General features: G+C 35.5%; 1 pseudogene; it reads left to right on the top strand.

The window, feature by feature from the left end:
* Positions 1-7,122: 7,122 nt before the first annotated feature.
* LOC124082235 (dual specificity protein phosphatase 18-like) lies at positions 7,123-7,655 on the top strand (annotated as a pseudogene).
* Positions 7,656-27,004: the final 19,349 nt, after the last annotated feature.

The raw sequence follows: 27,004 nt of genomic DNA on the forward strand, positions 1-27,004 counted from the left end.
CCTATGCGAATGGCAGCATTTCGTTCCCCTTGCCGGGCAACCAAAGCAACGGGTGAGTCCTGACCGGCCCTCAGCAGGACCCGGACCGAGACGCAGTTTCCGCGGTCTCCAAGCCCCGGTCCAGGGAAGTTCCGGGAGCCGGAACTCGGCCGCTCCGTGCTCGGTGTAAGCTCCTATAAGTGTAAGCTCCAAGAAGCAGTCCCCGCGGGCTCAGTTCCGGGAGCCGGAATTCGGCTGCTTAGTGCTTGGTGTATGCTCTGATAGTAGCAGGGTCCAAGAAGCAGCCTCCGCAGGCTCCGCAGCCCTGAGCCAGGGCGGTTCCGGGACGGTTCCGGGAGCCAGAACTCGGCCGCCCCGCGCTCGGTGTTCGCTCCGATAAGATCAGATTCTAAGAAGCACCCAGGCGCTGAACCCTAGCAATCTGTCTGCAAGCCGCAGGCGAATTGCAGCCTGAAATTACCTGTTCTATGGCTGAATGAGCTGCGGTCAGTCGAAAACAGGGAAGGTGACGTCAGTTTACCAACATGGTGGCTGCTGGCCTCCTCTGTGGTCTGACCGGTGTGGAGAACCGAGATGGACCGCTTCCTTCCCCCGTCTCGAACCCAGAATTCAGCCCTGAGTGCGGTGCTTGCGCGGCTGGCAGAAACTGCAGCACTGTAACCCTGCGTCTCTATCCCAGCGCGCGCTGCAGACTCTAGCCGCGGGGCGATTTGCTGAATAAGCAGTGTTACCCTCCGTGCGACAAACCTCTCGCGTTTGAGTCCCCGTAGCCGATCCTCGTGCGATGGAAATCCTTCCTCCAGGTTCCGGCGCACCCCACTATTGCTGGAAATTCCTAACAAGCTATCCTTTAGCCGTCCTGACTTGTCATACTCCCACACAGTGAAGCAGCACACGGGGGTAATGCACTCCCCTCGCCGCCATCTTCCTTCTCCTCTGATCTAAGCTTTTGATTTTAAACCAGGAGTGGGATAGCTGGGTCAAGTGGTGGTTCCATTCCAAGTTTTCTGAGGAATATCCATACTGCTTTCCAGAGTGATTGCACCAATTTGCAGTCACACCAACAATGTGAGTATACCTTTTTTCCCCACATCCTCATCAACATTTATTGTTACTTGTATTCTTGATAATTGCCTTTCTGATTGGAGTGAGATGGAATCTCAGTGCAGTTTTAATTTGTATTTCTGTAATTGCTAGAGATCATGGACATTTTTTCATATGTTTGTTGATGATATTTCTTCTTCTGTAAAGTGTTCAGTTCCTTTGCCCATTTAATTATTGGATTATTTGTTTTCTTGGTGTTAAGTTTTTTGGGTTTTTTATATAAACTGATGATGAATGCTCTATGTGAGATGCAGGTAGCATAGATTTTCTCCCATTCTGTAGGCTCTTTGTTCATGTTCTTGATTATTTCCTTTTCTGTGAAGATTTTTAGTTTGATACCACCCATTTATTGATTCCCAATTTTACTTTTTGTTTTTTCATAGTGTCAGTTAGAAATTTGGTTCCTAAGCCAATATGATGAAGAGTTGGGCCTAACTTTTTTTTCTATTAGGTTCAGGGTCTCTGGTCTAATGCCTAAGCCCTTGATTCACTTTGAGTCCACTTTGAGTTGAGTTTTGTGCAGGGTGAGAGATAGGGGTCAATTTCATTCTGCTACATATGGATTTCCAGTTTTCCGAGCACCACCTGTTGAAGAGAATATCTTTTCGCCAAGGTTTATGGCACCATTGTCTAGTATGAAATAACTATATTTATGTGGGTTTGTTTCTGTGTCTTCTGTACAGTTCTATTAGTCTTCATGTATATTTTGGTGCCAATACAAATTATTTTATTATTATATCTCTGTAATATAATTTAATGTCTGGTATTGTGATGCCTCCTGCTTCACATTTCTGGCTAAGAATTGCTTTGGCTATTATGGGCCTCTTAGTTTTCCAAAGAATTTCATGAATGCTTTTTTTTTTCTATGAAGAATGTCTTTGGAATTTTAACTTAAATCTGTATAGCACTTTTGGTAGTATGGGCATATTGACACCATTAATTTTGCCTATCCAAGAGCATGGGGGAATCTTTCCATCATCTAAGGTCTTCAACTCTAATTTTAATTATTTCCTGTCTTCTACTGATTTTGGTGTTGATTTGGTCTTCTTTTTCTAGGGCTTTTTGATGTAAAGTTAGGTTATTTATTTGGTGACTTTTTATTCCTTTAACGAATGAGCTCAATGCACTGAACTTTCCTCTTAGAACTGCATTCATAATGTCCCCAAGATTTTGATATGTTGTGTCACTATTCTCAGTTACCTCTAAGTATTTTTTTTTAAATTTCATCCTGGATTTCTTCAACTAACATTGGTCATTTTATACCACATTATTTAGTTTCTGGGTTAGAGTAGCTTCTATTTTTATTTTATCATTTCTAATTCATTCTTTTATGATCTGATAAAATCCTTGGTATTTTCTTTTTTTTTTTTTTTTTTGTATTTGCTAAGAGTGGCATTGTGACTTAAGGTATAGTCTATTTTAGAGTAGGATCCATATGCTGCTTAGAAGAAATTATACTCAGTTATTGATGGACTAAATATTCAATATATTTCTATTAAGTCTAAATGATTGATTGTAGTTTTTACTTTTAGCTTCTTTATTTAGTTTTTGTTTGGAAGATCTCTCAAATGATAAGAGGGACTTGTTAAAGTCACCTAATATTACTGTGTTTTGGTATATTTGATTCTTGAAATTTTGAAGTGTTTATTTATATGTATGTCAATGCTCCATTGTTTGGGGCATAAATATTTATGATTGTTATGTTTTTTTGATGTATGATTCCTTTATGCAGTATGAGTGGCCTTCTTTATTCCTTCTGATTAACTTTGTTTTGAAGTCTACTTTATCTGATATGAGGATAGGGATCCCTGCTTGTTTACAAGATCCCTGTGAATGGTATGTGTTTTTTGCCATCTTTTAACCTTCAGTCTGTGGATGTCTTTGCCTAGAGGTGAGTTTCTTGGAGATGGCATATTGCCGAGTCTTCTTTTTAAATCCAATCTTCCAGGCTGTGTCTTTTTATTGATGATTTTAGTAAATTTACATTCAATATTATAATTAAGAAATGAGGGGCTGGGGATGTGGCTCAAGTGGTAGCGCACTCGCCTGGCATGCGTGCGGCCTGGGTTGGATCCTCAGCACCACATACAAACAAATGTTGTGTCTGCCGAAAAACTAAAATAAATAAATAAATAAATATTAAAATTCTCTCTCTCTCTCTCTCTCTCTAAAAAAAAATTAAAAAGAAAAAGAAATGATTTTTATTCCCTGCCATTTTGATTAATTACTGGTTTTTCATTTGAATTAGTTTCCCCTTTGATTTTCTATTATTTTTGTGTATTTCTCCCTTTGCTGGTTTTTGCTTTTATTTTTTATTTATTCTTCATGAAATATTTTATTAACTATGTTTTTAGTGCAGGATTTCTAGTTATGAGTTCTTTTAACTTTTATTTATCATGGAAAGTTTTTGTTTTATCATCAATTCTGAAGCTTAATTTTGCTGGGTATAGTATTCTTGGCTGGCATCCATCTTTTTCAAAACTTTGTATATATTATTTTAAGACCTCCTATCTTTGAGAGTCTGGGATGACAAATCAGCTGAGATCCAAATTGGGTTTTCTATAAATATGAACTGTAATTTTTCTCTGACAGCCTGTAAAATTCTACTCTTATTCTGTATGTTAGGCATTTTTATAATAATATGCCTTGGTGTAGGTTTGTTGTAATTTTCTGCTGTGGTTCTGCATTTGATTTTCTATTTCATTCTTAAGATTTCTGAAATTTTCAGATATTATTTCATTGAAAATATTGTAAATTTTGTTGGTTCATGTCTTTGAGCCTTCAACTATTCCAATAAATCTTACATTTGTTCTTTCCATTATCCCATAATTTTTGGAAGTTCTGTTCATGGTCTCTTAATATCTTTTGTCCATGGCCAACTTTATTTTCAAGATTACATATTTTGTCTTCGTTACCTGAAAATCAGTCTTCCAAGTAGTCTAGTCTGCTGGTGATGCTTTCCAATAAATTTTTACTTAGGTTAATTGATTATTTTTTATTTTATTTTATTTTTTTTAAAATTTCTATCTCTTTATTGAAGTGCTATTTTGCTTCCTGTATTTTCTACCTTATATCATCCTTTACCTCCCAGATCAGTTTAACTGTGAACATTCTAAACTCTTTCTCTGACATTTCTTGCACTGTGGTGTCATCGGATTCTGTTATTGAAGTATCTGGATTGGTTTGGGGGCAATTTGTTCCCTTGCTTTTTCATGTTGTTTGTGTGTCTCCCCATCTAACCATTGGTTTTGAGGTAGCAAGTTTCTACCCTGTGGACTTACAGTGTCCTTGAAAGTTTCCAGTACCTCATAGTTTAGGGAGAGACAGGTTAATATCAACAACCAATGCAAACAATTTACACCATTAAATCAAATAGATCTTGCTATGAAATCTACAATATTGATTTTTAAAATAATCAGAAATGATATGATCAGTTATTGCCCATGATAAAAATAGTAAGTTCACAAAAGTGTTTACAATTTCAAGGGTGAACAGGGATAGAACAAAATTTATATAGGATGTGATGATTATGAGGGTAGAGGAAAAAATAGGTATAAAAATTAAAAGAAGAGTGTTATGGTTTGGATATGAGGTGTCCCCCAAAAGCTCATATGTGAGACAATGCAAGAAGGTTCAAAGGAGAAATGATTGGGTTGTAAGAGTCTTAACTCAATTAGTAAAATAATCCCCTCATAAGGGTTAACCAAGGGTAGAGGTAGGGTGTTGCTGGAGGAGGTGGGAATTTGGAGTGTGGCTTTGGGGTCTATATATTTTGTATCTGAAGAGTGGAGTCAGTCTCTCTGCTCTCTGATAATGATGTAAGCATCTTCCCTCTGCCACTTCCCTCTGCCATGATGTTCCGCTTCACCTTGAGCCCAGAGTAATGGAGACTACTCTCTTTGCATTGAGACCTCTGAAACAGTGAGCCTTCAAATAAACCTTTCCTCTTCTACAATTCTTCTGTTCAGTTTGGTCCTTTAGTTGCAACAGTGAAAATTCTGTTCAAAATAAAGAGTGAAAGAGATGTCAGTAGGGATTGGCTGTTAGTGAGGAAAAGAGAGAAAGAGAGTTGAGAGAAACAGATAAGTAAGAAAAAAATGTATAAAATAAAAAAAATTAATAGAAATTTTAAAAATGAAAGAATATAAGAGCAAAATAGATATCTACTAATCAAACATCTTTGTCCTTAAATACTGATTTATGAAAATTAACTGCCTTCAAAAAATGCTAGAATTGAGAATAAATAAAAGATATAAATCTGAGTAAGTATCCAGTTAAAGATAGAGTTCATTAAGAACAAAGAATAAGAGATGGGGGTGGATAGAAAAAGGTTTATAGACTCACCAGATGAATAGGGCAAACTCAGAGAAAATGTAAGTTGTGTTTATGAGGGTGGAGTAGAAAAAATAGAAATAAAAAAATAGAAGGAGGAGTAGAAGAGAACAATAGAGTTTGGCTGTTAGCAAGAAAAAAGGCAAAAAGAGAAACAAAATTGTGAAAGAGAGAATAACAAATCTATCTAAAATACTCTAAATAAAATCTTAACCCTCAAAAAACAGCATGAAAACATAACTACCTACCTTCAAGAAATGCTAAGAATATTACAGCAGAAACAAATACATAACTGTCCATCATGCCTCTAGAAAATCCTATTGTTATTTTATTGGTATAGTCAGGCCTTATCTCCATCAGGACTAAACTCACTGCTCTGTGTCTGTGAATTGTTTCTACTCCATGGGTGAGAATGTGGGGAACTTCATGAGATTTTATTGCATTTAACGAATGATGACTGTATTACAGAGTGAAGGACTAAAAAGAAAGAACTACTATTAAAGAGGACTGATTAAAAAGACTGGCACACAATACAATATGATTCGTAAAAAGCAATAGGTAAAAGAAAGAAAAAAGGACAATGGTAATCTGGGTGGGCTGCTCAGAGCACAGAAAGGAGACTTCTCCTGAAACCTGGGCAGTGTACTTCTCCCTTCAAGGAGAAACCATTATTATGGAAATCAGATTGCTGGGCCAGCAGGGATTGCAGTCTGTGCTTCCAAGCCGGTCTCTCTCTTTGAGACCCTTGGCTGGGGATAATTGGTGCCACTTCTTCATGAATGAACCCCCTGGTACTCCTATTGGAGAGAGGTAAGACTGGTGGGATCTTGAGGTCGAGTTGAAAAGAAGCCCATTCCAATGCTAATTCCCCAGGTAACCTACCTAATTCACCCCTGGAAGTAGAACCTCGCACCTGTCCACCATGGATTTTGTTCTGCTGTACAACCCAGAATTTAACCAACGCTTCTCTTCTCGGTGTTTGCCGACTTTCTTCCACCTGTAATGAGCTGGATGACCAGCTCTTGGGCCTTGGGCAGCCCTGAACAAGTCCTCCCTTCTGTGCCTCACTTTCCACCTGTGACAAATGGAAGTATTAACTAGATACTAGTCTGATTAGGTTGCTATGAAGGTCGAACTACACGAAGGAAGCCAAAGGCAATTCTTGGCTCTTCATAGGTTGTAAAATGGTGAACCTCAACTGCTGTCGAGTTGCAATTTCTCTCCCTCCCTCTTCTTCATGCTGAACTATTTTTCAAGTCTCGGGTCATTTTTTTTTTTCCCATGGGAACTTTGCGACTCCTTAGCCCCCAGCCTGGAATGAAACTCTTTACTCTCTCTCCCGCAATGCCTCGCTTTTTAACCCCCTAACAAAAGCAAGAATAAATAGTTATCATTTTTAAAGTGCTCATTCGGTGCCAGGCTCTATATTCAACACTACCTGGATTATCTCCTTTAAATTTTCACAAAATTCTTATTTTATTTTTTGTGGTAGTGGGGATTGAACCCAGAGGCCTTCTACCAGTAAGCCACACCCCCAGCCCTTGTATTTTGAGACAGGATCTAGCTAAATGGCTGAGAGTGGTCTTGAATTTGCAGTCCTCCTGCCTCAGCCTCTTCAATTGCTGAGATTATGGATCTGTGCCACCACACCCAGATCCCAGGATCCTTTTAAGTTTCCCAGGGACACAGCTTAGAAAAATGCAGGCCTCATGTGTCATCAACTGCTGATCCACCGCCTTGATGACAGCACCCCTGTGCACCTTCCCAGTTCAGTTCCAGCAGCCCTCAGTCAGCCCTCAGTCACCTCAGTCTTAGAGGTGGTAAATGCCATCTATGAGGATATCCAGTATACACAGGTGCCTGTGGCTGACGCACCCATCTCTGAGCTCTATGACTTCTTTGACCCCATTGCCGACCACATCCACAGTGTGGAAATGAAGCAGGGCTGCACACTGCTACACTGTGCCGCTGGCGTGAGTTGCTCAGCCACTTTGTGCCTTGCCTACCTCATGAAGTATCATGCCATGTCCCTGCTGGATGCCCACACATGGACCAAGTCATGCCGGCCCATCATCCGACCCAACACTGGCTTTTGGGAACAACTCATCCATTATGAGTTCCAGCTGTTTGGCAAGAATGCTATACACATGGTTAGCTCCCCAATGGGAATAATCCCTGACATCTATGAGAAGGAAGTCCGTTTGATGATTCCACTGTAAATCATCCCCTAAACCCCTGCTTTGGGTCAGCTTATAGACCTATTGTTGATCCTATATCAGGATCTGAACTTGAACGATCTTTGTTGATACAGGAAAGCAACAGATGATACCTTTTATAAGGGCAAAAAAGAGAAAGCGATGCCACAGCTTTCAACTTTGTAATCCATATCTTTAAAGATTAAACTTGATTGTTAGAGGTGGAGAAAAAAAAAGGGCTATGGTGTCTCTATTAGTACCATTTGAAGAAGTTGGTGAAGTGGATCATTTGACCAACAGAGAGCCTACATGTGGCAAAAATCTACTCTTTGTCTCCTAAATGTTCTGAAGAAAGAGACTAATTACTTATTTTACAAATCATTTATTTCAGTGATAATTTCCCCAGAGATATGAAAAAATCATATTTCTTACTAGGGAGATTGTGATCTTGACTAAAGAAATTTGCAAGCAGAAGTGTTGGTTTCTTTTTTCTCCTAGTCCCTTCTGATTTACCAAAGCAAGGCAGAGAGCACTTCCTCTTTGTCCTGAGAGCTCCTCCTAACCCTGAATAAGGGTTTGGGGGTTGGTCTACCCAAGTGTGATGATACTTCAAAGAAAGTCCTAATATTTACCAATGATTTTTTTTTAATTTAAAGAAGATGGGGGAACATCTTAAAATACTGTTTAAAAAAGCCTAGAAATTAACACACTGACAGAATATTTTAACATTCCACAACTATCCTTACAGGTGTATGTCTTCATCTTTTTTTTTACTAAGCCCATCTATTACTTAAGAAAGTTTATAAGTGTGAAACAATCATTCAAGATGACTAGATCCTAATATTTTTCTTCCCATTCAAGTCAATTCTAGGATCCTTTACATCTTGATACTTTTTATTCTCATTGAAAAGAAAAAGATAGTCTCACTGTCCCAATTGATACTGAACATTTCTTCACCTATCCAATTTGCTGTTGTATTTTGTGTTATTATTTGCTTGTATTGTTTATTTAGGAAATATGATAACAAACATGGCTAACAACAGTCTTATAAAACTCATTTCTTCTATTTTTCTCATCTTCTGTGTTCTTTTGTTTTGGAAAGAGACCTACTGAAAGGGAAGAGCCATCTGCTGTAGGGGGCCCAGCCTTCAAACTCAATGTTGAGCAATGCTTCTTTGGTCTGTTTTTATTTGTCCCTTTGGGCCAGGAAATCTGCCCCCTTTACAAAGATTGTGGACAAAGATCCAGCCAGCCTCTCTGTCTCAAGACCCAGCATTCCCAGAATATTGAAAATAGCCCACTCATATAGTCTTTTCAAAATGGGAATAGAGGACTGAGAGAGAGAGAGAAAAGGAAGTTATTATCTTACTACAAAGCCACAAAACCAAGGCAGATCTTAGGATGTTCCTGTCATAGTTGGAGAAAAGCAGTGTCTGAGTGCTCAGTTAGTACACTCAGGAAATAAAAGCAAAACATTCTCTTCTGAAGATAAAAAAAAAACAAAAACAACCTCTTGTTTCAATGATATCATCACAGTTATGGGGCATGATCTTGTCTCGTGTTTCCAATACTGGCATTATGGGATTTGTTCTCTAATTACTCTGGGCTTCAGTGTCTGATTTTTTTGTGGACATTGCATTTGTAGCTGAACAAACATTGAATTTGTATCTGAGGGGAGATGGGTCAAATATTTTTCTCAGTAGTTTAATTTTAGTTATTGTTTGTAGAATAGAGAATAGAGTAAAAGAATACGTACGTGTTGGTTCTCTCATGGTGTTACAATAATGGCTGAATGTGACTCAATTATGTTTAAAGTAGTAAGGAAATGATTTATCTGTTAATATCATATTATAAAGGAGAGTTAATGTAAACTTATTAAGGAGATTTAGTTCCTAGGAAGAAAAAAACCCTACATTTGAGTTATTCTAAAAGGGAAAGAATATATCCATGCTTTGGAATTGAGATTAAGTTTTTTAAGCCAGAGAAACTATATCTTTCCCTTCTTTCATTGGGCAAGGTTCAATATTTATTTGTTCTTAACTATATATTCCTTTTTCATCCTTAATCAAATGCCTCTAACGTGGAATCAGATGTCTCATCTATTTCAAAAGTGTTGTTTGCATCAAATTTTAAAATTTTAGAAGGCCATATTTTATGTTTAAAATTCCAAAAATAATTTAGACTTTCTCTATTTGTAACTTAGAATATTACATATTTACCTACCTATCAAATAAACACAAATTTTTCTGTCTTACTTTTTCATTGTCTTAGATTTACTTTTTACCATGTCCCTCTACTCAAATCAAATATGTGAATAGAAAATTTATTCCAGATTGAAAAATACTTTAAAAAGAGAAAGATATCTTATTATTATTATTGGCAAAAAGGAAATTTCACAGTTAATAAGCCAGCAAACTAAAATACTTAACTGTGCAATGTTTTAATAAAATATAGAATTTATTTAACGACCCATTAAAATCTACATTTAAACTCTGAAAATAACAGCATAATTTATGCCTAAAAGATATTTTTTTGGCATTGGACCACTATTTGTACTTTTGCTCTTAAGGCATTATTGGTAATGAAACTGCACTTTCCCCTTCCTATTCTGCAGATGATAGGTTAGAAGCTGTATCTTATAAGTTATGGAAGTTTGTTGCTAAGACAATGAATTATTGTAGAATACATTCATTTTAACTAAGAAAAATTCCTTTGTTTTAATAATCTTCAAGAAAAAGTAAAGTACTATTCTTTCATTTTGTTTTTGTTTTCCTTGACTATGACAGATAAACATAGTAGAGATTTAATAATGAAAGAATCTGTGTTAGATGGAATGAACTGAATTTTTAAACTTATTAAAATATCAATATTTAGTTCCCCATTTGATTTCCATTAGGTCAGAAGGTGTCCTTTGCTTCTGTTCACATTGCCTATATGTGTGTGTGTGTGTGTGTGTGTATAGATTTTTTTTTTTTTTTTGCCCCCTGTGGTACTGGGGATTGAACCTGGAGCCTGTGCATGTGAGGCAAGCAATCTACCAACTGAGGTATATCCCCAGCCCTGCAGATATTCCCAATGAGTGTTCCACTCACAAAAAATCCTAACAACTTTCCCTAAGTCATACATTTATGAAGTAATGACTTTTGTTACATAATACAAATAAGTGACATCCCGTGTTTTTTATTTTTTAACCAAAACCCTTTATGCCTTATCCCTTCCTTTAGTCAGAAAAATATCTTTAAATCTATTTTGAATATGTCAAGATATTATTTTAGTCTAAAAATGCTTCCAAGACTTCTTGTTTTGCCTTCATAGAATAACAGTGGGATATCAAATACTTTCATATTTGTAGAAAATATAGCCACATAAACCATAACTCACATTCAAATTTTAGTGCTACAGATTTAAACACAGCATTCGTCATAAGGAAAGAAAGTTATGAATGTTAGTAATCACACATCCTGGATTTTCCATAACATCTTTAATTTCAGACATTTTCTATTCTTGTCTTCACTTATTCAGAGGTAGGTAACTTTTAGACCAATGTAGCAGCATTTTCATTCAGAAAATAGCACTGCACTGAAAATTCTTGAAATAAATCTGGATAAAAATGTCACTGTGGGCATTAAAATATTAAATATTGTTCACTTATAGCACTCAGTCAACAGAATTCAAATGAACTTATTGAAATGTATATTTCATGTAAGACACTTGATGTGTGAATAAGGTAGTGATCCTTTTATTGATAAATAAATACTATAATCTTGTGATTTTTATAACCAACTATTTCTCAAATCTCAACTCTTCATACTAATTATCAAGAGCTCTAATGTAGGGAGAGGAAATCTTAATTTACTGAAATTAGCAGAAATAGCAGTTGAATCATTTAGCAAGTCATGTTCCTGAACTCTATTAGAAAATGCAGCAATATTACTCTGAGTATCTCACACTTACCTAGGAAAAATGATATGAAAGTTGCTCAGATGTCATCTGAAGTACAGTCTCATGTCACTTGTTAAAAGTTTAATGAACATATAACAAATAGATATCTGTGGTTAAGATAATATAAGGTTAAGATTATAGGTGATTGCTTAAAGTAACTGTCCTGTGATTTTAAAATGAAGGATGTATACTCACTTTTCTTGTGACATTAATTCAGAAAAATTATAACATATTGATGGATAATATTTAATAGACCAATAATAGTGAATTACATGATTTTATAAGATATGTAATGTATTTAATGAATATATGACAAATCATGTGACAAAACATGATTGTGTGTGTGTGTGTGTGTATGTGTGTATACATATGAAGAAACTACTAGGTAATATCTTGGGCTATTTATACCCCAAAGAGAACCCCAAGAAAACCTAGATAATTCTGCTTTACTATAAAATCCTTCCATATCCTGACCCTAAATCAATGTGTTACAAAGTAGAATTGAAATTGAAGAAATTAAAAAATATTTTACAGGTTATAATAGCAAAGTAACAGAGAGCAGGTTGGAAACTTTCTTTTGTTCTGATCTTCAACCCTAATTTCTAATGTAATTGGCAAAAAGTAGTGCAAACAGGAAAATAAAGGGATTTAAAAATGAAATTCTGGAAAAACAAAGCATGATTGAGCGTATGGTGGAAAGAAAGACTCGTGAATGTTTTGCACAGGTGAGAGCAGTGCATCATCCTGTTTTCTCTGCTTTGACTCTTGTGATTTTCAGTGCACTCAGCCTGGCTCATAAAGTTACAGCTCTTCAGGAAAGATTCAAAATGATACCAAGAATAGCAAATGTGCCTCCCAGCTGTAGGGCAGAGTTCTGACTTGTTGTTCTATGTTTATTTTCTAGTTAAAGTTCTTTATTATGTTAGGACCACACGGAGTTATTTGCAGGGTTTATATTAAGCAACTATGTCTATTATAATACTGTACTACCGCCAGGTGATGCGAGATTAATCTTAAACTCAGTTCTTCATTTCTTAAAAAATAAACAAATCTTAATCCTGGATCTCAAGACACTTAATATAAACTTTGGAAAGATCAATAGCTGTAATGTATAGCATCACATTAATTTTAATAAAACCCAAATTAAATCATTAATATTGTACCTTCAAAAGAAAAAAAAAGTTGCATTTTATTTCCTCCAAGTAAAAGAAAGGTTTTTATTTATTATTTGTTTGTTTATCTCTTGTGGTTCAGGGGTCTCCTGCATGTATGCAAGTGCTCTCTCACTGGGCTATACCCAGCCCAAGTTATTATTTATTTTATATTTCAAATAGTTAAAACCAACTATTTCAAACTGGTCACTCCTTGTTGTGGTCACCTCATCCACTCATGAAAATAAAAATTCTCAAAAGTATTAAGAATAAAAAAAAAAAAAAAAAAAAAAAGTATTAAGAATATAACTTCTTATAGAGAAATAAACAAATACAGTTATCTGCTAAAGCAATTTGGGTAAAAATCTAGAAGTTAGAGAGGTAAGATAGTAGGAAAATATTCTAAAGACTTGTTCAATTATGAAGTTATAATTTCTAAAGATTTTTTAAAAATAGTTACACTGTATTTTATTTACTAATAGTTGTATATAGACCTTCACTCAGTGTAAGACCTAAACTGCTAATACTTGCTTCTTTCCTCACCCTAGAATGAGAAACAGGTGTCTGGCGCTCAAGCCCTCCAATGGAGAACAAGAAGGGGCTGCCTGCCTTGCATTATGTGAGTCAGACACATATAGAGCATAATTTTTGATATCTCTGGTTCTTCACAGTCACACCATTTGTGTCTTATGACTATTAATATCTCCCCAAAAGTCTTTCATTAATCAAAATCTTTACAGAGTACATTCTAAGGGCCAGAGCTAGTCCTACAGTACCTCAGGTATGGTTGTGCATGTTGTGCACATTACAGTTCCAGAGGTACTTTAATGCTACTGCATATGTCAGTATTCCTAGGTGTGATTTTGAAAGACAATGTGTTTATGAAAAAGAAAGGCACAGGTATTGCCATCAAAGCACTTTGAATAATGTTGACCAAGTGAGTTCCTTTGATACACACACATCTAAGGAAGGAAGAGTCAAGTTCCACTTATCTGTTTTTGGTATTTGCATTGGTTTTCCAATGTCAAGAAGTTTTCTTTGAGTTGGACATAGTGGTACATTCCTGTAATCCCACTGGTTTGGGATTACACTGAGGCAGGAGGATTTCAAGTTCAAAGCCAGCCTCAGCAATTTAGTGAGGTCCTAAGCAATTTAGTAAGATCCTACCTCAAAATACAAACATAAAAAGGGCTGGCCATGTTGCTCAGTGGGTAAGTGCCCTTGGGTTTAATTCCTGATACAAAAAAAGAAGGAAGAAAAAAGGAAGAAGAGAGAAGAAGAAGTAGGGTTTTATTTATATATATATATATATATATATATATATATATATATATATATATATATATATAATTTTATACGATATGTAATATATTTAATGAATATATTAAACTTTTATATATATATATATATATATATATATATATGTATATATATTACTTTATCCAATAATGTTTCTTCACTGTTCTTCATTAAAGAAGACTGAGGCATACAAGGATGTCATTATTCAGATGAGGGACTTCTGCAGTTGTGAAAAGCGATGTGAGGAAAAGCATTCTGGAGACACCCTGCCTTCCCAAGTAGATGAGCTATGATGACAGAAGAAATTTCAAAAATGTGACTCCCCATTATTTCTATCACAAGAGGGAAAAGATTACCCTATATTCAGTAAATTTCACGGAAAGAAATAGTTGCATAAGAGTCTGGCTTCTTTGAACTTACACATTCATTCACAAGAAGAGTAAGTACAAATACACACACACACACACACACACACATACGTACACACAGACATGAGAAGCTGCTGATATAGAAAAAAGAAATTAGACAACTTGAACATTGTGATTTGAAAATATGCCCCTTAATCAGAAAAAATAAACCAAATGTACTCAAAATGTAAATGCCAATTATGAAATAAATTGCAATCTGAGGAAAAACTATCATTGATTTCCTTAAGTATAGCAAAAATAGCATTTCCCTCTCCAAGGCTTCTTCCTATTTTATATCCTTGTTTTCTGCTCTTTAAAATATTTAGAGCATCCATTCATTATTAGTAGGTTATGTACTCAGGGTATTATATAAAAACGATGCAAAAATCATGGGGTGAAAATTATGCACTGTGATAATTAAGATTATATGTGGCTAAATTTCAGAGCCCTTTCCTCACCAATGCATATACAACAAGCAAGCATGCATCGGGATTTCTTTGAATTCGACTTAAAAATACAATTTTATAAAAGCATTAAGGCATAGTTCCTTTCTTACGAAAATGTGTTTTCTTATAAGAAAAAGAAGAAAAATTAAAATTTCTTCTGAATATCAGGCTGTTTTACAAAGGCTAAATTGCATGTAACATTATATGAAAAAAATAAAAGTAGTGATTTTGGGGAATATTTGTTCCATTAATAGAAGAAAAAATAGAAATATCTTTAATGTTCACATAGCTGTCACAATAACAACATATATATTTCAATAGTAAAACAAGAATAGACTAATAGCTTTCTCAATCGCCACTAAAAAAATAATTTTTAGGATAATAGAAGTTGATCAAGTGTGAAAGTAACTAAAAAAATGCCACCTCAAACAATGTGATAAAAAGAAAACTTTTAAGTTTATGCAACACCACAATATTTGCCTTTAAATATTGATCACATGGATAAAGGTAGTGTAACACGGGTTTGTGTGAGTGCTTGAGGATTCTTATCTCATGCACCTGAAGGTGAAGTACACAGTTGACACAGGGTGAGAATTCAGAAGCAGATTGTTTTAGAAGCAAGCAATGAAAGCTCCCACAGCATGGGTGGGGGTCCCAAAGAGGGTACTATTGGTGATGAAGAATTAACCTTCCATTGGAGAGTCCCCCTGGGTTGTTCTCTTTCTCTGACTCAAAGATGTACGATTTTAATTTGTTGTTCTCACAATGGGATGATTTAATATGTTTGTTAATCTGAGTTTGTCCTGTACTTTTTCCTTAAAATGAAAGAATTGCTTGGGTTTGAAACAACTCTCTGGGGTTGACAAATGTTCAGGTAGGAAGGGAAACCTAGGGCAAAACAGAAAGACCAGGCATCCAAGCATGAGTGGGGCTTCCCAATTAGGCTGACAGAAACAAAGACGACAAAAAGATTTAGCCTAGAGTTTTATGTATTTTTTTTAAATATATACTTTATTTTATGTATTTATTTTTATGTGTTGCTGAGGATTGAACCCAGTGCCTCACATGTGCTAGGCACATGCTTTTCCACTGAACTCCAGCTCCAGTCACTAGTCTAGGATTTTAATCCAGAGTAGTGGGATCCCATTCTCTAACTTTTCCATTTCAGTCTCTTACCTCAGTATATTGATATTCTGCTGATGTTAACTTAAATTGGTATAAACATCTCAAAGTATATACCCTTTGGTTTAACAATTTTGCTTCTAAAAGAATATTCCAAAGTAAGTACTAGTTTTTCATAATAGCAAAATTCAGCTTAAATCCAGTGTGTATATTACAATGCTATTATCATTATTATTATTTATGGCTTCAAAAGTGTCTACGAAGATTTTGGAAAAGATATTCTGAAAGTCTCCAAATAATTCAGAATCTGTTGAGAACATATTTTAAAATCAGAACGCCCTTGAAAATTTTCCTTAAGAATCTATAAATAGTGGGCTGGGGTTGTACCTCAGTGGAAGAGCACTTGCCTAGCTTGTGTAAAGCTCTGGGTTTGATTCCCATCACCATATATAAATAAATAAAATAAAGGTTCATTGACAACTAAAAAAAATAAATATATTTTTAAAAATCTGTAAATAAAATTGACGGCGTAAAAGAACGTGCTAGTTTCTTTCACAGCTTCCTGACTTCCTGGGCCTCATAAGTTTAGCCATCCAGCAGTGGCTTAATGCTTGTCATTGTAGGTAAATCTGAGTTGAATGCCATTAACCAAAGCATTAATTTCAGCAAGTGGACTAAAGGAAAAGTTATTGGTACTTAAGTAATGGAGGATAAAAGTATGTTTCTGGTCCCCAATTTTCCCTTTTCATACACAGTACTAGGTTCTAGTTTACTCTTTCTGTGTTTATATGAGTCAGCATTAAAAAAAAAACCGAGCAGTTATGGAAATGAATAGGGTGACAATAAGCATTATGAAACCATCTCTGTTTCTGCTCTCCAAATAAATGTTCATCTTCAGTGTATGTTTGGTACACTTGACCTTTCCATCATATTGGAAACTCATGTTTTGTCTAGATGAAAACATACATGTACATCACAACCACTTTTCATCATGATTAAAATTATTAGAAGACATTTCTAGTAGCGAGGCAAAACATTCTGATCTCCTGACTCTTCATGTGCTTTCTGGTTGTGTTTCCCTCAGACCCTTTGCAGCCTGTGGGGGAGTTCAAATCTAAGCAAACTTGGTCTGAGCTGAATTCTAGTCACCACCCTCCTCCATTTCCTTTTCTGGGCTTTGTGGTTCTGCCAGCTCTGGAGACAGCAGGGCCTTCCTGTTTGTGTGTGTGTAGTTCAAACTCATCATTTCATAACTGCCTGTGGAGTTGCTGAATGTTATCACTGACTGCTGTGCTTGGACTTGTTTATTTTCTGGAGAGACGGCTACATTGAAGATAAAAATTGCTTTGAAGATTTTGAACTATATCTACAGAGCATTGTGCTGGTTAGAAAAGTTTCTGTTTCCAGCAGTTTCCTAATTTGAATGTTCTTTGCATATTCTAATTTTTCCCACGGGAAACCCAACTCTGTTGTTTATGCTGTGAAGAATATTTCAAGTTTTCAATGTTCACTTATTTCTCTGGGTTAAGTGGAATACTTCTGAAGTATTGCCAGGAGTGGGGGATCTTCTCTTGAGACCTGAAGGCACTTCAGGATAAATAAATCCTCTTTAAGGCCTCATCTTTCTTCCCTTATCTTCCACACACACACAGGGTGTCAGTCCTTAGTGTGGTTGTCTGTAGGCTAAGGGCAAACTGATAAGGCTGGGAACTGAAGGATTATGCTGGGGCAAGTTCCACAATGAGGTAAGACTTCAAATCCAGATTCCTCAGAAAACTTGGAATGGAATCATCATTTGACCCATTTATCTCACTCCTTGGCATATACCCAAGAGAGTTAAAATCAACATACTATAGTGATTGGCCACATCTATGTTCAAAGCAGCTCCATTCATAACAATTGAGCTATGGAACCAAACTAGATGCCATTCAACAGATGAAAGGGTAAAAAAAAATGTGGTACATGACACACAATGGAATATTGCTCAGCCAAAGGAAAGTATGAAATGAAAAAGTGATTGAGCCAAAATAATCTGAGACAAGGAGTCAAGGATCATTGGTATGAAGCAGGGTTAGGATTTGAGGAAAGCTGGGTAGGGCTGCCAGAGAGGGAATAGTTGTTCAGCTAGGAGATGAGGATAGACTCTGGCTTTCAGACTTACTCTGGAGCCTGAATGGGGATTATTGTGATGTCTTTGTGTCTTCTTAGCATTCACATTTGTGAATATAAAGGGCTCAAATTTAAAGATTTTCATATGACAAAATGATTGTAAGATAGAGAAGGAAAAGAAATTTTACAGGGAATCTGAGGGAAAGACCTGGAAAAACAGATATGGGAGACTTCATAAAAATAACAGAAGCAAGTTTATTTTATGGACATTTAGGAAGAGCGACTTATGGAAAATTACAATTTCTCACTTCTCTGTGCTGGGTAAATTGTAGCCATATTAGAAGTATAATAAAATCCCTGGTGGAATTTTATACATCTGTAATTAATATTTTCAAATAACATACAAGAAACTCAATTAAATTGAAAATTCAGAAAAGGGACCATTATTACATAGGAGATATTTATACTAAGAAGATTGTTTTTTTTTTAAATATAAAATTAAAATTTAACTGGGCATCTTGCTTCTGCCAATCCTATTTTTATTGACATAAGAAAGTTCTTCTTAATGCTAATCATGTGCTGTTCACTCTGCTCTACTGGACATCCCTTGGTGAAGAAAACCAGTCACCTGCTCTGCTGAAATATCCATTTTATTTTGTGTGTTTTGGGGTGAGGATGAAATGAAAGTATGGGAACAGATAGTAAACAAGGAAGTAAACAAACTTAAACATAAATACATATCATAAAAAAACATGTGAACAGAGTGTCAAAATGGCAAATGAGAGACTTTTTTTCCATTTTTTTGTTGCATTTGAGCTTTTAATGCAGAAAATAATTGCAGAGAAAAGACAAATTCTCATCCCTCTTAGGTGCCTAGGAAGGTTATGCAAACTTTCCAAAATTATATATTTCTCTGTTATTATACATGTCTGTTGCAGTTTGCATTTATAAATTATTTTATAATTATTTAGTCAACTCTGGTAATAACCTTCTAAATTAAAACTCAGCCTCAATAATGGATGTTTTGACCCCACTTGCCAAGTCCATGAACAGAAAATGAGTGAAGACCTCTGGTTGGGAAAGAACTTTTCTTTGTGTTTCTAGCAAGTAAACTGTCATCACATTTAATTGAGATTTGAGAAATGGGTAGCAAAACAGCAGTGAATGATGGCTTTTGCTATTTAGTTGAAGCCAAGTGAATTTTTGCCTAGAATGTTCAGACCAGCATCCATTCCTTCTTTCTTTTTAAAAACAGCACTTAATGATGTCTAGGTATCCATCTTTCCTCTTTGCAGGCATGAACCCCAGCCCCAAGGTAGTCCTCATTGGAATATGGGTGATTCTTTAATCTTGCCAGTAGTTGAGTCAGACATGGGCATGTGATCTATGTCTCATTATAATGATGCATTGTTTCTTGGAGATGAGCCTGTTTGGCTGTCTAGATTAGCTAAAGTATCCAAGACCGAGGTTCAACCAAGAGATTTTATTGGGAGGGATGCCTGAAGGGGAAGAAAAGGAGAGGCAGAAAGCAGAGAGAGGAGAGGTAGAGGGCAGAGAGGGAGAGGGAGAGGAAGAGCGCAGAAGAGAGTGTGAGAAAGAGAGCAGAGAGAGGAGAGAAAGAAGAGGAAGAAGGCAGAGTGAGCTTGCAAGCTTTGGCTAAAATGAGAGACTTTTAACATATATAAGAAATGATTGCAGCTGGGCATGGTGTTCCATGCCTGTAATCCTACCAGCACTCAAGGCTGAGGCAGGAGGATACAGAGTTTAAAGCCAACCTCAGCAAAAATGAGGCACCAGGTAACTCAGTGAGACACTGTCTCTAAATAAAATACAAAATTAGGCTGGGAATGTGGCTCAGTGGTCAAGTGCCCCTGAGTTCAATCCCCAGTATATCACCCCCCACCAAAAAAGAATTCATTGAAAAGAAGAGTAACAATTATTGTTTTCAGTGTGTAAGTCAAATGCAATTTTGTGTGGGTAAACCTTCCTAAACAGAAGGTAGAAAGATTATGTGGAATTAGAAGATAATTTAGAGGTTATGTTGGATATAAGAAATAGTGTGAAAAACAAAGGAAGGATGCATAGGATTTTAAGATTTATTAGATAAGAGAGCTGAAGGAGGAGATATGTTAAAACTTCAAATTACTAAAGTGGGCATTTCTATCCCTTAATTTGGAGAAGGGGAAATGAAACATGGACACTCAGATGTTTTTGAAATATTTCACAATGAATAAGTGATCGTATATATTTCAACACAGGAAAGATAATTTCAAATCGAACACTCAACTATTACATAAAACTGCTTCTTGGAATACAGAGAAATGCCTGTAATTGGTACAGCATTTAAACATTTAGCTACATGATATGTTGCTCAAAAACGTCTTGAAAAATTGGCTGGGAAGATGAGGACATCTGTGTTTCTTGGAGACTTTAATATCTCTAAATACCAAACTAAAATTCCCTAGGTATAGAACAATTAGAGAAAAATCCATCACCTCATCTTCTGAGGATGCATCTACCAACTGACCTTCTTTCTAAGTCTTTCTTGGAGAACAAACTGCAGGGTAGACTCTAAACTGTAAGCGGATTGTAAAGTATGACCTTGTCTCTTTACCCATTTACATAGTAAGAAAATGGCCAGATGTTTAATTGACTTGTGACCATGAGCACTGAGCTACATGGGGGATTGTTTCAATTAAAAAAAATTAGTGTAATCTTCCTTACTTAAGTTATCTAAACTTGAGTAGCAACAGAATCCTCACCTCAGGACAGTGTTACTACTTTCATTCCTCTGCTGTCCCTAGATATTGTGGCCTTCTACAAAAACTTAACATAAGAGTGCTAGTTCTTATTTGTATGGTAAAATTCTTCAGTGAACATTTATTTGTATCTGCATATTTCCTTTGGGGTAAGCTTTAAATTCCAAATTGAATTCTTCAATAGCTATAGTGTTATTCAGATCATCTATAGCATCTTACCTGACTTTTGCTAGTTTGTTATCTGTGAGGAAATTTTCCAAGTTGTTGAATTTATGAGTGAAAAATTATTCACATAATATATACCTATATTATTCTTATAGTGGTTTTAGGAATTGTTATGATACCCACTGTTCTGTTCTTTATCTTAGTTGTTTGTATCTCCTCTCTTTTGTCTTTGTTGTTGCTGGAATGTTTTCAATTTTATTAATTTTATTTTTAAAAAGCAAGATTTTTGTTTCTATTATATTTCTACTTTTATTTTCATGGATTTGTGCTCTTATCTTTATTATTGCTGTTCTGATTGTTTGGATTTAATTACTCTTTCTTTTCTAATTTCTTCAATATAACAAAGTAGATTATTAATTTGGTACCTCTCCTCTGTTTCTAGAGTAAACAATCAATGCACTAATTTCCTCTCAGAATTACTTTGGTTGCATCTGACAAATTTTGATATGTTGTACTTTGATATCAACTCAGTACTACGAATGTTTTTATTTCATTTGAAATGTACTTATTTACTGTAGGATTACTTCAAAGTGTGCTGTTTAATTTCCAGTTATTTAAGGCTTTTCATGTTGTCTTGTTATTAATGCTTTCTATTTTGATTTCATTTTTATCAAGGGCTATATATTATATAATTTTTATTCTCTAAAATATCTTATATTTTTTCTCTACCTTTGTGAATGTTCCATGGGAACTTGAGAAGAATGTGCATTTTTCTTTGATGGTTGAAATGGTCTATACATTTTGGTTAGACCCTGTTGCCTGATAACATTATTTAGTTCTTAATACTTGCTTGTTTTCTACTGCTTGGTGGTTTGGTCAGTTGGTGAGGGTGGACTCTAAATGCCCCCAACTATAACTTTTGAGTTGTTTTTTTGCTGATTTCAGCTTCACCAGGTTTTGTTTCATGCATTTGGAAGCTATGTGTTTTGTGTTTGGGTGTTAAGATTGCATTATCTCCTTAGTGGGTTAAAACATTTGTCATTATGCAATGTCCTTTCTAGTTCCTTGTAATTTTTTGTACTGCATTTTACCTTGTCTCATATTCACACAGTCACTCCTAGTATTTACTGATGAATCTTTGCATGGGATGTTTTTCTCTATTCATTTACTTTCAACTTATTGTCACATTGAAGTGAGTTTCTTGTAAATATCATATGATTGAATCTTGTTTTTTAAAAACCCACCCAGCCAATTTAAATTCATATATTTATACCATATACATTGAAAATATTATTGACATTTTAAAACTGAAACCTGTCAATTTTTTTTCTTTGCTTTTTGTTGTTTATCATATCTTTGTTTCTGCATTTTTTCCATTGCTTAGTTTACCAGAATTTTTTTTAAGGATGTCATTTTCAACTTGCTTATAATGTTTTTGAGGTTTTTTTTTTTTGTCATTTTTTTTTGTTTTATTTTTAGATATGGTTTTCTCAATGACTGTTCTAGATATCTAGCATACAAACATGTATAACTTATAACAAATTATTGTTTTCAACATTTTTCTACTTCAAATAAAATATAGACATTTACTTCAATTTTACTTCCTATACCCTCCCTGTGTTAAACAAAATGGTCCGAAGTGTTTCCCGGACATGAATAAAGTGCCTCATCAGATGCTCTTTTAACCTTTGCTTCAATTATAAATATAAAGAAGAATCTGGCCAAATCAAAGATATTCTATTATGATTACTTCTCCTTTGCCCATTTTCTTGCTCTTTTTTCTTTTTGAAGATTCCATTCTTCTGTGGTCATTTTCTTTCTCTTCAGAGCTTCCATTAGCCATTCCTTAAGATAGGTCTACAAGTAACAGGGTTTTTTTTTTTTTCCTATCTTTCTTTCTTTCTTTTTCCTTATCTGATAATATCTTTATTTCCCTTCTTTGCTAGAAGTAGAGTTTTAACTGCATACATATTTTGCTTTCTGTACTTGCCACTTCTTTTTGGCTTTCATGATTTTGAACGAAAAATTGATTGCCATTCACATCAATGATCCTTAATATGCAATGTAGTATCTCTCTAGCTGGATTTAAGGTTTTATTTATATTTCAGAAGTTTATTAACAAGGTTGTCTTGGTCTGACTTTATTTGGTTTCTCCTCCTTGGACTTCATTTGGCTTCTTGGATCTATAGATATATTTGCTTTAATATACATGAGTGTTAGCATTTTGTGGCTGTGACCAAAATACCTGACAAGAACAACCTAGAGGAAGAAAATTTTATTTTGGGCTCATGGTTTCAGGGGTTGTTCCATGGTGGATTGTCTCCATTGCTCTCTGCCCAAGGTGAGGTAGAACATTGTGGAGGAAAGGCATGGGAGAGGAGCACTGCTCTATTCATATTGGGAAGGAAACAGAGAAAGAGAGGGGATGGAATCACAGGGAATTGAACCCTTCCAGTGCTTGCCCCCAGTGACCCACCTCTTCCAGCCATGTCCCACTTACCTACAGTTACCACCTAGTTAGTCCATTTAAAATAGGATGGCTGATTAATTTCAGCTTCCACAATCCAATCATTTTACCTCTGGATTTTCCTGCATTAACACCAAAGCTTTCGGGGGATATCTCATATACAAACCATAACAACTTGTGAGGTTTTAGTTATTAATTCTCCAAATCATTTTTTTCTGTTTTTTTTCTTTCTCCTAATACTCTGAAGTTCTGAATATATGATTGTGAGATCTTTCGTTATCATTTCACAGATCTCTAATATTCTGTTCATTTCTCTTCAGTCTTTTTCCTTTCTATTGTTTACATCTAGTAACTTCTATTGATGTATGGGTTATTGCTTCTTATTCATTCCTTAGTTTATGACATAAACATCCATTCTGACTCCCTCACTCTTAAGCTCACTCTTAAAGCCACACATTCCTACCAAAATTCAGTTTAAGAAGTGCTTGATATATTTTGAAACCATTAAAAAAAGCTGCCACCAAATTAATTTTTCAAAAAAGATTTTTTTATCTCTATTTCTCTTTTAGTCTCCAAATAAAACACAGTTACATTAACCTCATTCTAATGTTGTTGTTGTTGTTGTGTGTGTGTGCGTGTATGTGTGTTTTCAACCTAACTGATGTACCAAGAGGTAAGGACAGTGGTAACAAATATTTGGCAAGTATGCGAATATTCCCTTATCTGCTAGAAGTTTCAATTTATCTATCAAGAAGTCAATGAACAGCTTAAAGATTTTTACATCACAGCACAAATATCTATTCCCTTTCACTCCATCCTGTTCTCATGTGTCCTGTTCTAACTTGCAATTGAGTTGATAAACATGAATTTTAAGGGGCTAAAGGGGTGTCAAAGAAGTATTTTTGTTGCTATAAATATTTTTTTCTTAGTTCAAAGATATCATGTAAACTGTACAGGTTTTTGTTCTAATTAGTTTTATTTTCTATTTTTCCTCATAGAACTTTATAACTGGTATCTGTTAGTGTTTTATGGAAGTACTACTTAAACAGAATAACCTGAGTTAATTTAAGATAATAAGTCATCACCTACAGAACAGATAGGATATCATGCTGACTCTGAGTACTCATAGTGACCCCAATTAAATGGAAGGGGTAACTATAAAATCATAGATATTAAACTTAAAACTCATTACTTACCCTTTAAGACTGGTGCAACTGGCCTGCTCCATGTTTAAACCCAAAACTTGAACACAAAAGAGAAGGAGGTAAAAAGGCTAAGAGGAAAGCAGCCAATATTTTTGATCTTGTCTTCTAAGATCATTCAGAACTCAGGGAATGATGGAATCTCACTAAGGGCCCTGAAACTCTGGTGAGTCAAGAAAGCAATCACTGAACCTTCTGCAAAAAGGAGGGGGATTTAAGAAGGAAATATCCATGATCCTTACAAGGGAAGTTGCATGTGGTTAGCAAGACCCTGACCTAAACTGGAAGCTGGCACATCTGGTGGATGAAAAGCTAAAGGAGTCAAGAGGCTTCTCATAGGCTCCCAATAGTGATCTCTGTGGAATCTCAGCCAAACTTAATCATAGATAGGACCATGGTTGATTTTTTTTTAACCAATTTGCTCTTAAACACTGGTATGGTTTAGACATTAGGTGTTCTCCAAAAGCTCATAGTAAGACAATTCAAGAAAGTTTAAAGATAAAATGATTGGGTTATGAGAGATTTCACCTAAACAGTGCATTAATCCCTGATAGGAATTAACTGAGTGGTGACTGTAGGTAGGTAGGATGTGGCTAGAGGAAGTGGGTCCCTGGGGGTGTGCCTTGAGGTTTATATTTTGTGAACTGAGTTTAGTTTCTCTCTCTCCTTCCTGGTGTTATAGTCCCAGCCATTTTGCTCCACCTCAGCCTTCTGCCATGATGTTCTGCTTCACATCAGGCACGGAGGAATGGAGTCCGCCCTTTGTGAGAGACCTCTGAAACTGTACGACTGAAATTAAACTTTTTCATCCTTTAAGATTGTTCTTGTCAGGCCTTTTTGTTGGAGCAGTGAAAAACCTGATTAAAACAAACACCTAGCAGAATAGTGCAACAAAAGATAGACATACTATTATGAGAATAGAACTTGAAATATGCATTCATGTCAGTTTTATCTAATTCTTTTTTTAAAAAAAATAGTTTTTAGCTGTAGTTGGACACAATACATTTATTTTATTTATTTATATGTGGTGCTGAGTATCTAACCCAGTGCCTCGCATATGCTAGGTGAGCATTCTACCACTGAGCCACAATCCAAGCACAACCCTATCTAATTTTATCAAGAGAGCTCTAACAGCTAAAGGGATTCCTCCACTAAACAGAAAAAATAACACTAATTTTTAAAAAAGCTATTTTTCTAAATCAGAAAGCATTATGTATCTTAACTATAGCTCAAGGGGATACATGTGCCATGTTGTGTGTATATTTCTAACATCTCTGCTAATGTTTTTAAAGCCTTAAATGACATCCATGCACAAATAATCACATCTTGCTGAAGTTTTAATGAGTTTACTTACCTCTGTGTCATTCCAAGATTGCTTTTTTGCTAAATAATTACAAAAATAATGTTTCACTGTATTATTTATTTTTCTCTTAACTGTCTTGTTTCTTTTTGTGTAAACATGATCCTGACCCTATGCATATCTCACTGAGTCACCCACCAACTGCCATGATGGACCTCTGAATTGCCCTGATGCTAAATATTCTTAACTGTCCATGCCCTCCTGGACAAAAAGTGAATTGAGGTCACTTCTTCTAATTTTACCCTCTCTTGGCAAGGAGCAGCCAGAATAAATCAATGTCCAAATACTCAAAAAGAATTTAGGGACCCAAAGTTCTTGATACACTGAATAATAAGTGTCTGACATACATGAGCACTGGGAATGTGAGATTAAAGGAATAATTACATAAATGAGGACCACTGTGCTGACTTCTACATGCTTTTTTTTTTTTAAATGGTTTACCTGAAGTCCTGATAACTAGAATATGTTATATTCATCAGCAAACAATCTGTTATCTGCAGGAGAAATGCAAGTATAGAATACCCATAAGAAGAATACCTCTTACCCTCAAGTGGTGAAATTTTATGGCCTTTACACAGACCAGGTTGCAAAACTTAGCAATATAGAGATAATTCCCCATAACCATAAAAATCTGTAAGAACAGATTCCAATCATAATTAGTCAGCATAGGCCAAAGTGAACTAAGTTGCCCTGAAAGTTTACTATACATAGCAGGAACTTGAAAGTCTGATGTGATCCTTCCTAGTCAGAAGTCAAGAAGTAGTCCTGGATGTACTCTCTGGAAACTTCCCTGTATATCAAGAAAACAGGAGGGCAGGATGAGCAGTCTTTCTTCTCCTCTCTGAGAGAACTCAGTTTTTCCTTGAGAGTGTCCACTTTCTTCCCTTTTCCTAATAAACTCATTCCTGCTGTTCTAAGTCACATGTCTGAAATCTTTCTGGTAT

The sequence above is a fragment of the Marmota monax genome, unplaced genomic scaffold (assembly GCF_021218885.2).
Source record: "Marmota monax isolate L192 unplaced genomic scaffold, Marmota_monax_Labrador192_F-V1.1 WCK01_AAM20220418_F8-fsc00132, whole genome shotgun sequence".
NCBI lineage: Eukaryota > Metazoa > Chordata > Mammalia > Rodentia > Sciuridae > Marmota > Marmota monax.